Source organism: Rhinolophus sinicus, chromosome 1 (genome assembly GCF_057876585.1).
Source record: "Rhinolophus sinicus isolate RSI-liver-muscle chromosome 1, RSI-T2T, whole genome shotgun sequence".
Lineage (NCBI taxonomy): Eukaryota > Metazoa > Chordata > Mammalia > Chiroptera > Rhinolophidae > Rhinolophus > Rhinolophus sinicus.
In genome coordinates this window covers 16,998,199-17,012,882 of record NC_142501.1, presented here as the reverse complement: position 1 = coordinate 17,012,882, position 14,684 = coordinate 16,998,199, and the positions used below count along the sequence as shown (strand labels likewise).

Sequence of the window (14,684 nt, the reverse complement as noted above, 5' to 3'; positions counted from 1 at the left end):
AATATATAAAAATGCCAACTGTGTGTGGTCTCTTTTGACTCTAGTCATCAACACACCTTTTGTGGCTTTTCTCAAAATACCAGAAGAGGAAAAGGGGCAGTAAGATGCTCAAGAATCGACAGGGTATTCTGAAAGACTTAATGGTCTTACTTAACTTTCTCCAGTAGAAGCATTACGTGGCTTGATATCCGGTTGATTGTCTTTTTTAGTCCATGCTCGCCCCCAAACCTAGATTTTTTTTTTTTACATGAACATTGTAATTCAACAATAAAAAGACAAATAACCCAATTAAAATATGGGCAAAAGATCTGAACAGACATTGCTCCATAAACGATATATGAGTGGCCAATAAGCACATAAAAAGGTGCTCAACGTGGTTAGTCATCAGGGAAACGCACATCAATGCCACCTCAGACCTGCTAGGATGGCTATAACAAAACTTAGCCGACAGACAAATAACAAGGGTTGCTGAGGATGTGGAGAAACTGGAACCCTCACACAGTTTGGTGAGAATGTAAAATGGTGCAGCTACCTTGGAAAAGTTTGGCAGCTCCTCAAAAGTTAAACATATTTGTCCATACCCAAGAGAAATGAAAGCATATGCCCACATAAAAACATACACAAATGTTCATAGTAGCACTATTCACAATGGCCAAAAAAATGGAAACATCCTTAATATCCATCCACTGGTGAATGGATAAGCAAAGCGTGCTGCCCATGGTACACGAATACAACGGAATACTACCCAGCCATAAAAAAGAACAAAGTACTGATACATGACACAGCACAGATAAACCTTGAAAATATTATGCTATGTTTAAGAAGCCAGTCCCAAAAAAACTACATTGTACAATTTCATTTCTATGAAATTTCCAGAATTGGGAAATCCACAGACAGAAAGTAAATTAGTGGTTGCCAAGGGGACAGGCAAAGGAGGAGGAAACAGGAGTAACTACTAAGGGGAACAGGATTTCATTTTGGGGTGATGAAAATGTTTTACATAGTGGTGATATTGCAAAACTTTGTGAATATACTACAAGCCATACTTTAAAAGGAAGAATTTTATAGTATGTAAAATATATCGATTTTCAGTTGTTCAATCACAGAAAGATTACATATACATGCACTATACACATAAATGTAATCTATCTAATACATATGTATGTGTAATCTCTTTCATGAACATGTGGGGGTTTTTACTGAGATATACTTCACATATATGTAAAGAAAAGAATGAAAGAGCACGGTGACTCAGAGCGACTGCCAAGCCCTGAAGCAGTGGATTTGGGGTGTGCCCGAGCCTGGCTCGCATCCCTCTCCTTTCGTGCTCACCTTCCACCCATCACTCCGCCACCACCCGCTATCTGGCCCAGGGTCCAGGGCCCACAGCAATTGCCCGGCTCTTCTGCAGGCGCCCAGAGCCAAGCTGCCCTCCCGCCCGAGGTGGGGCAGGCGCTGCAGGCCCGGCTCCCGCGTCGCCCGCGGGCCAGGACGGGGCACGGCAGCTCGGGTGGGCCCTGCCGCACGGCCGCTGCCCGCTCCCCCGGTCTCCCCGCGTCCCGGCCACAGGGTCCCGATCCGGGGCCCGCCCCACCTCCCTCCAGTACCTGGGATGTGCCCGAACCCGGGGCCGCGGCCAAAGCCGAGACTTCCCCTCCATTACCACCTGCCTCGGAGAGCGGCGGCGGCGGCTGGGTAGAGAGGGGACCCCGCCTCCTTAGACCCGACAGAGACACCTGGGGTGGGGGATGGATGGAGCATTCACCTAGTGCCACCGCCGCGGTGGTGGCGGCTGCCCCAGGCCAGCGGGTCCTTCCCGCCCGCGCGCCTCCTCGCGCCCTCGCAGCCCAGCGCTGACAGCCGGGGAGCCGGCGCCCGCGGCCCGCTGCCTCCTGTCTCCCCGCCCCGCCCTCGCGCGGACACCCAGCGCAGGCGCAGCGCCGCCGCCGGGGGAGGAGGGGGGCGGGGGTGCCCGGGAGGGAGCCAGCGGCTGGTGATGTGGCCGCGGGGGCGGCGACCTGGAGCGCGAGCGCCGCCCTCTCCCGGACCCTCGGCCACACCCTGAAAGACGCGGGCTGGGGACCCCACTGAGGAGAGGACGGGGGGCTTTCCAGGAGAGAGGGGTGTGGCCTGTTTTCGGGAACCCACTCCATCCCCACTGACCCACGTCCAGCCACATCACGAGTACTCCTCGGTCCGAACCCCCAAATCTATGACTCATCATTTATGTTCTACGGCCAAGGGTTAGCTGGGTTCCTTTTTCCTTCTCGCAGCCTGGAATTAAAACCAAGGCACTTGGAACTCCGTGCGTGCCTTCCCGCAGGGCAGCGCAGAAGGAGCCGTGCTTCAGCCAAGGTCGGAGAGGAGGGGACGGACCACTAAGGGGATGAGATTTAGGGCAGCTCCTTAGCACCTTCTCAGTGGGAGAGAGTTTCGTAGAAGCACAGTGCGTGGCCGCTATGGAAATGGGTGGGATACCAGATTTTTCAAGTTTGCCCACACGTGTTTTTAAATTTCGGTAAAAGTGAGTGGAAGTTTGCAATGCAAAACCAAGAACTCACTTGTTTTATTTAACAACTATCTATTGAGCACCTTTTGTATATGATTTGGGTAACGGGCTACGCCCTGGGCGTTATTTCAGTGAAAGAAAACAAAGATGTCAGTCCTTAGGCATTTATTCTAAGGGAGAGTAATTTTAAAGATTACACAGCTAGTGACACTCTTTTCCTTAAATCAAAGCTTCCACTGACTGTACACACCAGTGATTCAGTAGGAGCTTTTCAAGTGCTAAAGGACACCAGAGCGTCCATGTATCCAGATGTTTTTATTTTGCTTTGCAATCAAACTAAGTTTTGACCTTCACCTTCAGGGTGAAGGGTGCCTCTATGGTATCAGATATGACCATCTGCAGTCCTGCTTTTTCAATAGCCCATGCAGGGGGGTGATCTTCACCCCCTACACACCATAAGGAATGAAAGTATAATTGCAAGGAATATGGAAAGAGTGTTTTGACTGTATTTACAGTTGTTTTTGTTCTTACTGTTTTTAATTACGTATCACTCAGAAATAATTAGCTGCTCTTGAAAGTTCGCTCACAGTCAAGTTCCAACCAGATAAGTATTCCTCCACTGTGTCATGGAATCTTTCAGGATTTCTGCACATAACTTATATAGAAGAGGCCACCCTCTCCGGGTTTTGAAAATTCTACCACCGTTCTCTCTGAGAGAACTGATGGTTTCAACTGCCCTAAATTTCATTAGTTAGCCTGTGGCAGGCAACCTTCTGTTTACGCAAGTTGCTCTTCATTCTGTATGCTACAACATAGTGTGTAGTTTTTAGATAGCATAAGCTTCAAGTTAGAATCCAAATTTTAATTATATTTCAACTCTGAAAATAGCTCAAGGTGGCAGTGGATGAAAAGATACCCCCTCCTGAAAAATAAGGTCCTAATGTGTGCAAGCGACAACCACATTACTACATCATCTGCCTGACTGCTGGCGACTTAACATGTGAAGCAAGTGGCTTAGAATTGAGGATATGTAGTTAGTCACTGTTGTGATGAGTGCTAGAAAAAGCTTGGGAGTTAGGGACCTGTCTGCTCTACCCGGTAAGAAAGATCTCTTTGAGGAAGTGACATTTAATCTGAGCCTTGAAAAACAAAAAGGAGTAGGCCAGGTCGAAAAGGGAAGGGGGTGGGGAGGGTGCATTTGGAGCTGTGGAAGCTGCAGGGTTGAAGGCCCTTTGCTAGGAAGGGGTTCCACCCGTTAAAACCTTGGGAAGAGAGAGAGCGACTACGTGAGAAGGCTAGTCCTGCAGGCGAGGTGAAGAGGAGCCTTGAGGGCTGTGGATTTTGGACTTAATCCTAAAGCCAAAAGGAAACCACTGAAGAGCTGGAGAGGCTCCATCTGGACATGATCAGATTTGTGTTTGTAAAAGACATTTCTGGCTGCCGTGTGGAGAATGACTAAGAAGGAAGCAACAGAAGATGTGTGAAGACCAGTTTGGGGGCCCTGGAGATCAGGGGAAGATGGTGGCTCATAGAAACAGATCAGGGCAAAACTGTAAGAATTTGATCTTTGACTACACGTGGAAAGTGAGGGAGAGAAAAGTGACAAAAAAAAGGATGCCAGGTTTTTAGCTTGAGCTTGTAAAAGTAATGTAAACGGAGTCACCGTAAAATGGAGTCGGAGCTACCATAACCAGAGGAACTGCATTGCAGGTCTTCCTCCTCAAACCTTTGGAATGTTAAAGCTGGGCAACTAACCTTTGGACTGGACCTAAAGCAGTGTTGTCCTCCAAATGGCCGTGTATCATGACGAGGACTGAAAATTAAAGACGGTCTATAGAATTCGCATCACTATGTTAGCTTATCTGCACCTGTAGAAATTCCTTCCTTCTGTTCAGGTAATTATTCCCCTTTCCTTTCGCATAAATACCCCTTACCATCACTTCGTAATCAGAGCACTATTTGGGTTTATGCCTGAATAGGTACTTCTGGATCTCAAATAAATGCTGTTGCCTCTCACTTTGGTTTTTTTATTTTAAGTATGAATATATAGATAGATGTAAATACCATATGGTGATAGCTACTTATGAAAACAAGGAGTTGGAAAGTTTGGGGAAGGGGAGTGGTATAGAGAGGAGGGGAGACTGTTTTATATAGAATAATCCAGGAGGTCTTGCTGGTTTGAGCAGAAAGGAGCGAGGGAACAGCTGTGTTATCTGGGGAAGTACAGCGAGCACAAAGCTCCTGAGACAGACGTGTGTATATTGTGTTCAAGAGACAGCAAGAAGTTCTGTGTGGCTAGAGTGAAATGATCAGGAGAGAGTGGTAGCAGATACAGTCAGAGAAGTAGGAAGAGGCAAGTTATGAGGCTTGTAGGCTACTGTTCGGGCTTTGGCTTTCACTCTGAGTGAGGCAGGAGCCACTGAAAGGATCTGAGCAGAGGAATGGCCCGCGCTGGCTGAGGTTTCAGTGGGATCACCGGGGAGAACTGACTGAGGGGAGGAAGGCCAGTGGAGGCTTTCACAACGATCCCAGTGAGAGGGAGGGTGGTCACAGAGGAAGTGGTGAGAAGAGGCTGCACTCTGAATATTTTTGTTTGAGAGTAGAGCTGACAGGCAGGATTTGCTAATGGATTGAATGAGGGATGTGAGAGAAAGAGAGGAGTTAAGGAAAGCTCCAAAGTTTTGGCTCAAGTAATCAGAAGAATGGCACATTACCGTTTGCTGAAATGGGAAACACTATGAAAAGAAAGTCAGGAGACAGGTATGAGATCACCTATTGAGGGTTCACTGTTCTAAGCGCCTCTACTCTACTCTACTCTGAATGCACTCATTCGGTCCTCACAACAACTCTCTAAGATGAATACTGTCGTTACTCCTTGATAGATGAGGAAATGGGGCATTACTCTACAATGCACCTCAAACCCCACAGCTGTCATCTGGGGATAATAATCCTCCTGAGTTTATTTCAGGGAAGAAAGACAACTAAATAAACAATTATAGCAATAGCTAGAATTATGGCAGGGAAAGTCTGAGCAGAAGCATCTCCCAAAGTTTGGGGGTAGGGAAGATGGGCAGGAGTCAGGGAAGACTTCTAAGAAGAAATGAGGTTAGGCTGAAATATAAAGGATCAGTAGCCAACCTAAAAGAAATTTTAGGAGGAGGAGTAGGAAAGGAAGGCAAGAACATTCCAGGTGAGGGAACTGCTTGTACAAAAGAGAGAGAGAGAGAGAGAGAGAGAGAGAGAGAGAGAGAGAGAGAGAGAGGAGGGATTTTGAGGAACTGAAAGAATTTCAGTATGTTTATATCTATTTTAGGGAACCTGTTGATTGGTCCCTATTGAGAGTTTTCTTCCACAAACACAGGGTAATGTTTCAAGGGTTCCCTATTCTTGGTGTCTTTAGACTGTATCTTTGAGAAAGCAGAGGTCTGCTGTCCTTGAATACTCACCAAGTCTTTGTCGTTCCGCCACCATGCCCACGCGTTCCTGCATCTGGACTTCGGACTTGCTGTTCTCATTAACGGGGACACTCCATTCTCCCATAAACCTTCCCAGGTCTGCACCCACCAGGTGGACTCAAGGGTCTTTACAACAGCCAGTGAAGGGCATGATCGCAGCACTTTAAAAAGACTATAAGGGGGGGTGTGAGGGGTGAAAAAGATTAAGGGGAATAAGAGGTACAAGCTTCCAGTTATAAAATAAGTAAGCCACGGAGTTATAGTGTACAGCTCAGGGAATATAGCCAATAAGATTGTAGTAACTTTGCACAGTGACAGATGGTTACTAGATTTAACGTGGAGATCACATTGTAAAGTCTATAACCATGGAGTCACTAGTTTGTGCACCTGAAACTAATATAATATATGCCAACTGTACTTTAATAAAAATATATATTTTTTTTGAAATATACATCCTAAAGGTTTACTTATCAGCCCATGTACCTACCAGGTTGTCAGCAAGGGTCTTCACAACTCAGCTAGCTGAATGTTGTTAGCCCTGAGTGGATGCTCAATAACTTTCTCCCCTGAAATGAACAAACGGATAGACACATTTTAAGTGACTTTCCTTTACCTTTAGTGGTACTGCTACTAGCATTTTGATTTTTCTGTTCCAGCTCCACTCCCAGCAGAATCATTAATTTATTTTAGAATTTAATTGTATATGGCATTGTTCTGGCTTCTTGAACTGACTTTGTTGGATTTGGGCTGGGAGACAGGCTTTCTGCAGCAGTGGCATGTTGACGGCTGAGATATTTTTCAGGGACATCTGGGCATTGACTACTTGTCTGGGGCTGAGGATGTGGCCTTGCTGATGCTGTTTGGTCTAAGGACCAGACATGCCCAATACCTGTAACTATTCTCTTCAATGGATGCTCATATATATACATTAAAAAAAAAAAAGAAGAAGACTGTATGAAGCTGTTCATAGCAGCTTTCCCATGCTAGTCCAAAACTGGAAATAATCAAAAGTTCAATAGGAGAATGGAAAAGCTAATTTTGGTATGTTCATACAATAGAATACTACTCTGTAATAAAATGAAACAAATTATGGATATACTCAACAAAATGGAGGAATCTCACTAATGTTATGCTGAGAGAGAGAGGCCTGACAGAAACAATATACATACTATGTATGTCCATTTTCCATTGCTGCTCTAACAAATTACCACTTAGTGGCAAAAAAACTTAGTGGCTTAGAACAAATATTTGTTATATTACAGTTCTGTAGAAGTCCAATGTAAGTCTCACTGAACTAAAATTAAGGTGTCACCGGGGCTGAATTCCTTCTGAAGACGTTCAGGGAGAATCCTTTTCCAGATTCCAGAGGCCAACCACATTCTTTGGCTTGTGGCCTCCTTCCACTGTCTTCAAAGACCGCAGTGTCTGACCCTACTTCCATCCTCACCTCTCTGACTCTTTTACCTTGCTCTTGCACTTTTAAGAACCCTTGTGAGTACATTGGACCCACACATATGATACATTGTCTCCGTACTTTAAAATCATCTGGTTAACAACCTGAATTCTCTTTTGCCATGTAACCTAGGTATTCTTAATAAATATATTGAGGATAAGGGAAATCAGATTTCCAGTGGTGTGCTGCTAAACTGACTCTCTGGGGAGGGGAGGAAATAAAACACTTTGATTTGTAGCATTTGCCAACTGATTAGAGAAGACTGAGTGCAATTCATGATCTTGTGTTGAATCCTGGACTGGTGAAAAGCATAAAAGTGATAAAGGACATTAATGAGACAATTAAAATTTGAATACAAACAGTAGATTACATAATGGTACTATATTCATGTTAAATTTTCTGATTTTGTTCATTGTACTCATTGTATGTAAGAAAATATCCTTGTACTTAGGATTTATACACTGATAGTACTTAAGGGTAAACAGACGTGAAGACTACAATTTACTCTTGAATTATTAAAAAAAAAAAAGATTGTGTGTGTGTGTGTGTGTGTGTGTGTGTGGTGCAGGCAGAGAGATAGAAAATGATGGTAAAGCAACATGTATCCATTTTTGGAGCTGGGCAAAAGGTAGACAAGAATTATACTACTGTTGCAACTTGTCTGTAAGTCCAAAATTATATCAAAATAAAGAGTGACAAAAAAGTTGAGCTGGGGGAACAGGGACATGGAAAGTTACGTTGGCAGCAGCCCACCAGCGCAGAGGGAAAAGCCATACAAAGATGTGCTGGTTCTGCTTTTGTTCTGTGTGGCCTCTTTTTTTCTAATACCTTTCTGGATTCTTGGCCGAATAAATCAGGAACTTAAAGCCAGTATATAGATGGTTTGTTTTGGCAGCTTCAAAGGAGACAGCTTTTGTGAAAATGAAAGCATTCATTTAGAAATAATAGAGACCTCTCTGCCCTGGATAGCGATTTGGGAGCCCTGTAACGATTTGTAATCAGAATGTGTAAACTTGCAAAATGTTCTTAACATGATATAGAAAAAAGAGGTCGTGTAGCATGAGAAAAAGGGAACAGTACGAACTGTACACAGTTTACCAATATAAAACAAGCAAAAAGTGTTTTCTTCCAGTCTTCTTCCATGATTTAACTCCTGTATGTAGTCCCTCTTCTGATTGTTTCTATCAGATTGTATGCCTATCATTGTATAAAACAGTATCCTTAGAATGCTTAGTTATTGACCTAATTATGTATAAATATTCTAAATATTTTTGAGGAGATGCTGGTAACTTCATCCTAGACGTTCTGTTTTATTAGAACAAGATCCTGCTCTTGTGAGAAGACCTGTGTTTCCAAGATCCTGGAGACATGACCCAGGTGATGAATTAAAAGGGTGTGAAAATCACTAAAATTGAATAAAAATGAAAAGAATACTGTTTATTAAAAGCTAATGAATTATGTGAAATAAAATGGCTCTCATCCCCCTCTCCATGTACATTTTCGCTCTTTATTGAAATACGATGGTGTTTCTTCTGATTCATTGATATTTAGCAGAATTTAACACAGATCTTATTTGTGCCATGTTAAGGATGGAACTTTGAGGAAGAAATGCTGCCTTGCATGCTCTGAAAAGTCAACCCTTAAAAAATTTTTTTTTCACATTCCAGCAGATAAAGCAGTGAGATCAAGGTAACTCCAGTTTAAGCCTTAAAATGTTACCTTGGAACTAATATTCCTCTTCAGAATACTAGTCTACTAGAAATAGAATCTGCTTCTCACACCCCTGAAAATTTTACATCACCTGAAAAATAAAGTAATTCTTTGACACAAACTTTTGACTTTATCCATAGGGTTAAAATAGATTAAGAGGTGAACCAAAATAAGTTATTTGCAATATAATTACACCATAATTTTCAGCATTAAGTATACATGTATACGTATCTCTAGAGATAACATAGTTTTGATTTGCAAAATTAGGTAATAGGTAATTGTTTCTAAGGTCCTGGGAGCCAGGTAATAGCAATTTGAAAAGTTACCAGCATAAATAATCAGTTTGGTTACTCTGCTGAAGATTGAAAAAAAAAAAAGAGCCTGAAAGAATAAAAATTACCTTTTAGGAAAACCTCAACATAATAAATCTCAAATACTATTGACTGTGGTAGACTTTGTGGATGCTTCCCTAATTTTCTTTACACCCTCCCCCAACCACTGCCCCTCTGTTTTCTGGATGGTACTGACCCACCCCTAGCTAGAGGGGTGGGCCCTGATTGGTCTAAACCAATCAGAATAATTTTACTCTCCTTGTCTCAGCTAGCCCAAAAGTAGGCCCATGATCCATGTTGGTTAGTTTAACATTTTTTGGTTGGCAATCTTGTTTCCAATTTCTTAGGGAAGTTTCATCGTAATATCTGTTAAAGAACAAAATTCAACCCAGTAAATTTGAAGATCTAATTGGCTTTATTAGGTGATTCATGAATCAGGCAGCATTCCATCTAGCAACTGGCACTCTGATGAGTGATACAAAATGGAAGGTTTTCATAGGCAGAAAGAGAATGGGACTAAGAAATTAAAAGAGAGGATTATTTCAGGCAAGGATACTTTCCCTTAGGGGAAGGCAGAGGATCTTAAGCAGCAGATTACCTTAAGAGTGCTGACCAGGAAATTCCAGACTGATGGGTTTAAAATTTCACTCCTGGGAGAGGCTGAAACTGCAGTTAGGTTAGGTATTAAGTCTTGCTGGGGCTTAGCAAAAATGTCTCCATTTTAGGGCAGCTGGATGGCTCAATTGGTTAGAGCAGTGAGCTCTCAACAACAAGGTTGCCGATTCAATTCCCGGATGGGATGGTGGGATGCACCCCCTGCAACTAAAGATTGAAAACACCAACTGGACTTAGAGCTGAGCTGTGCCCTCCACAACTAGACTGAAGGACAACGACTTGGATGATGGGCCCTGGAGAAACACACTGTCCCCCAATATTCCACAATAAAATTAAAAAAAGAAATTGCCATTTAAAATTTAAGAAAAGCGTCTCCATTTTGGATCTGTTGTTTCTTTTTAACACACTGAATCGGCAATCAGGTGCTACTTCAGTTCTCTCATGATTAGAGCGTGTCTATATATTATAATAACTATGTAACCATAACTATAACATATATGCAAGTCAACAAGTTTCTTTCATTTACATGCCTTTTAAATACCTTAAAATTTAAAACTGTTCGTCTTCTTTTCATATCGTTTTCCTGCTGAACAAAATAGGTATTTTATCCTGTAGGATTTCCCACATTCTAGATTTAGCAGATTGCTTCCTTGAATAGTTTCACTTATCACTCTCTTCCTCATATTTCCTGTAAAGGGTAGAACTAGGGGCTTGATGTAGGAAAGGTTTTCCTTTCTTTCTTTTTAAAACAGGAAAACATATTAAGTGGTGCTGTGCGTGCCTTAATGCACTGGGAATACAAAATCTGGTTGGCCACACTTTTCGTGATGTCAGATGATTGGCAGAGCCAGGCTTTGTCAGCTTTGACTAGTGGGAATCTCTTGGAGTTAGTTCCAGATTCCTTTTGACATGACCCCAATAGTTTTTGAGGGCTCCCTTGCTGTCTGGCACCACAGATGTCCCCGGTTTTATTTCCGGACTCAGACTTGAAATCAGCCTGTTGTATCAGAATCTCCATTCCGTTTATTGAGGAAAGGTATTTAGCAGGCATGATCTAGATGCTTGTTATGATAAGTTGTTATCGCTTCTAGACTTTCCAGTGAACCAAGCTAGGGACTAAGTAGTTTTTCACAAACAGAAAAGGAAATCATGAACTTACACAGATACTACCAATTCAAATTTAAGATTCCAGGAGGGTTTTATTTGTATATTTTTTCTCTTAAAAAAAATCTGAGCTGCAAATGACATTAACATATTACTTATTTAATAATGTTTATCCAATAATATTCATGCAGCAGTTTCAAAATAACCATACCAATAGTGCTACTAAAAATTCAGATGATTGAAAATACACTTTAAGATTTTTCTTTGGTTGTGTGATTATGTCGTTGTCTTTGATATACATCTTGCTAAGAATATGCCATCCAAATAGTGTTTTAAAGTTACCTAAAATAATTATTTTCTGTGTTGTTATGCCACAAACTCGATGTATAGTTAAATTCACTTATTTCAGTCCCTTTTCAGTTTTTTGGGAGAATTTTCTATCCTTTTGTTTTTAAGTATGTAAGATATCAGGTAGGTACAAAAGTAATTGCAGTTTAAAGGGTTAAAAATAATTGCAAAAATCGCAATTACTTTTGTATCAACCTAATATTTATCTGACTCCAAAGTCAAACTATAAAACAAAGTACATTCAGAGAAGTCTAATATCCTTCCCTGCCCTGTTCCTTCCTTTCCCTTCTAGGTAGCTCTTTTATTCATTTTGGCTTATACTCCACTGTTTCTTTTGAAATGTAAACATGTTCGTGTATGGACGAGTATGTATACACAAACATACAGGTATTTTCCTCACTTTATGACACAAAAGGCAGCAGACTATAAACACTGTTTTGCAATCTGCTTATTCACTTATCAGTGTATCCAGAAGCTCACTCCAAAGCAGGATATGGAGATTTTCCTCATTCCTTTTGACATTGCATAGTACTCCATTGTGTGTTTAATCAACCAGATCCCTACTGGTGGACATCTGGATTGTTTCAGTTTTTTACTATTAGGAATAGTCCCACAGTGTATATGTTATTTTGTATTTTTTCCCAAACCACTGTTAGGGATTTTTGGATAAAAAGGTATATGCATATGTAATTTTTCTAGATAATGCCGAATCCTTTCCACAGCAACTCTCCCATTTTGCATTCTCAATTTTAATGTATGGCAGTGCCTGGTTCCCCGCAACTAGGTATGTTGGCAGTAGGTATCTTGTAATTTTTTATTATTGCCTATCTGATAGATGACAAATGGTTCCTCAGCGTCATTTCCTTTTGCAATTTTTTTAAATAGAAGAGAGCTCAGGCATCTCTTGTATTTCTATTTCTGTGAATTGTCTGTGCATTTCTCTAGCCCATTTTTCCATGGAGTTACTGGTCTATTTCTTCTCAGTTTTTAGAAGCTTTTTTATGTTATGGGTATTAACTCTTTTCAGTAATATAAGTCAAACGTCTTGTTTTCAAGATTGCCATTAACTTTTTACATTTCTTACATTGATTTTTCTTATGTATAAGTTGCTTTTGAATTTTTATGTAATCAAATTCACCAATCTTTTCCCTTACTGCTTCTTGATTTTGAATTATAGTTTAGAAAGTTTTTCCCATTCCCAAGCTATAAAGAAAACTTTCCTTCTATCAGTAGGCAAATAATATTTAAAGTGATGGTACTAGATAAGATTACTAAAATTGTGAGTGTTGAAGGGAAGCAGAGTTTGCCACCCTCAAATATGCCTTTTTGGGGTTACAGATTATTATTATTTTTTATTACAAAGGTTCGGTTTTATGTTAGACTATAGGTCACATCCAATCTCACTGATAATGTGACCACATCTACAATCAAAATGTTCAAAAATAGAAAATTCTATACGTATACAATGTATAATATAATACAAATGTTTTTACTAGCCTTTAATTTCCAAAGCATACTCATTCACATTTCACTGACTGATAGTATGTGAACATTCTTTTAACAGTAGGACAGGACATCTATGTTATCCCGATTATATAAAAACAGATACAAAATTGTGTTAAGAGACTTCCTTGCCTAAAATTACAAGACTAAGTGTATGTGCATATATATTTTAAATCCCTTTTTTCCATTCCATCCTTTTGACTGAAATTTATTTATGTATCTGACCTGTTTCTTTATTCCCCTCTCTTGTGAAAGGCATTGCTACCCAGTCATCCAGGCCAAATCTCCACCTTCACCGTGCTCCACCTCTAATCATCAAGTGCTAACAAGACATCTTCCTAAATCTCTCTAGAATTGATCTCTTCTCTATTAGAGTTCCCTTTTGCAAATCCATTTCTTCTTAAGTCTGACATGTGAGATTTTAATTGCTGTGCGGCAGTTTTCTCTTCTTTAGTTAGTGGTGACAGCTGCAGGTCTGTTTGCTTTTGTAGTTCTTGTATCATGGTCGTAGTCTTATTGAAAGTAGCAAAGTAGCACAAATGAGGCTCTCAGTGTCTTTCTGCTTGACAGCAATTGGTTTAAAGCGCGCATGCAAAGTTTGATATTGAGACTTTATTGCTGGCAATTCCTTTAAGAGTGTAACTGGATTTTTCTCGCCTGCAGAATCAGGATGATTAGTCTTGATTTCATATTCCACTCTGTATTGAATGTAATCCAGATCAGAGTCAGCTTTCCAGAACATCAATTCCAGCTTATCAAATATCATCTCACACCCACTAGGATGGCATATATATATATATATATATATATATATATATATATATATATGGCTTTTAAACCCAGAAAATAGTTAAGTGTTGGTGAAGATGTGGAGTAATTAGAACACTTATGCACTGCTAGTGGGCATATAAGATAGTACAGCCATTGAGGAAACCAGTATGGAGGTTCTTCAGAAATAATAATTACCATATATTCAGTAATCACACTTCTGGGTATAAATCAAAAAGAACTGAAAGCAGGATCTTGAAGGTATATTTGCACACCGATGTTATTACAGCATTATTCACGATAGCAGAGAGGTAAAAACAACCCAATATCCATCACGGATGAATGTATAAAGAAAATATGGTATATGCATAGAATGGAACATTATTTAGTCTTAAAAAATAAGGGAATCCTATCATATGCTACAATAGGGATACATTTTGACAGCATTATACTAAGTGAAATACATCAGTCATGAAAAGAGAAATACTATATGATTCTACTTACATGAACTATCGGAGACAAACACGTAGAAACAGAAAGAAATTGATGGTGGTTACGAAGTGCTGGAGGCAGGGGGCGACGAGGGCAAGGGCATTGCTCAATAAAGCTTCAGTTTTGCAAAATGAAAAAATTCTGTCACATAACACTGACTATAACTGACACTTCTAAACTGCACACTTAAAAATGATTAAGATGGAAAATTAGTTTTTTTTTACCACAATTGAAAAATATTTTTAAAGAATGAAGAGGAGGGCAGCCCATGGTGCGCTTTTAACGTCCTGATTTGTTTAGCTAAATAAAAACCGAGCCTTGCCATCTGTCATCCAATGGCAGGGCCTTAAGAGTCGCAACCTTTCTTTTCCCGCACTAGGTATGACGTCAAGGTT

General features: G+C 40.8%; 1 protein-coding gene and 1 pseudogene across 2 annotated transcripts in view; both read right to left on the bottom strand.

The window, feature by feature from the left end:
- The window catches only part of SLC41A2 (solute carrier family 41 member 2), a 106,383-nt gene extending 104,463 nt beyond the window's left edge, over positions 1–1,920 (bottom strand). The window contains exon 1 of one of the 2 annotated variants that reach the window (XM_019728466.3): positions 1,766–1,920. The gene's annotated coding sequence lies outside the window, so the exon portion shown is untranslated. Of the gene's footprint in view, positions 1–1,607; positions 1,744–1,765 lie in introns of those variants that run through there. The other variant, XM_074326246.2, reaches the window with a different exon arrangement.
- A 9,454-nt stretch (positions 1,921–11,374) lies between these two features.
- Positions 11,375–13,795, bottom strand: LOC109445809 (SKA complex subunit 2 pseudogene; annotated as a pseudogene).
- Between the last annotated feature and the right edge of the window lie 889 nt (positions 13,796–14,684).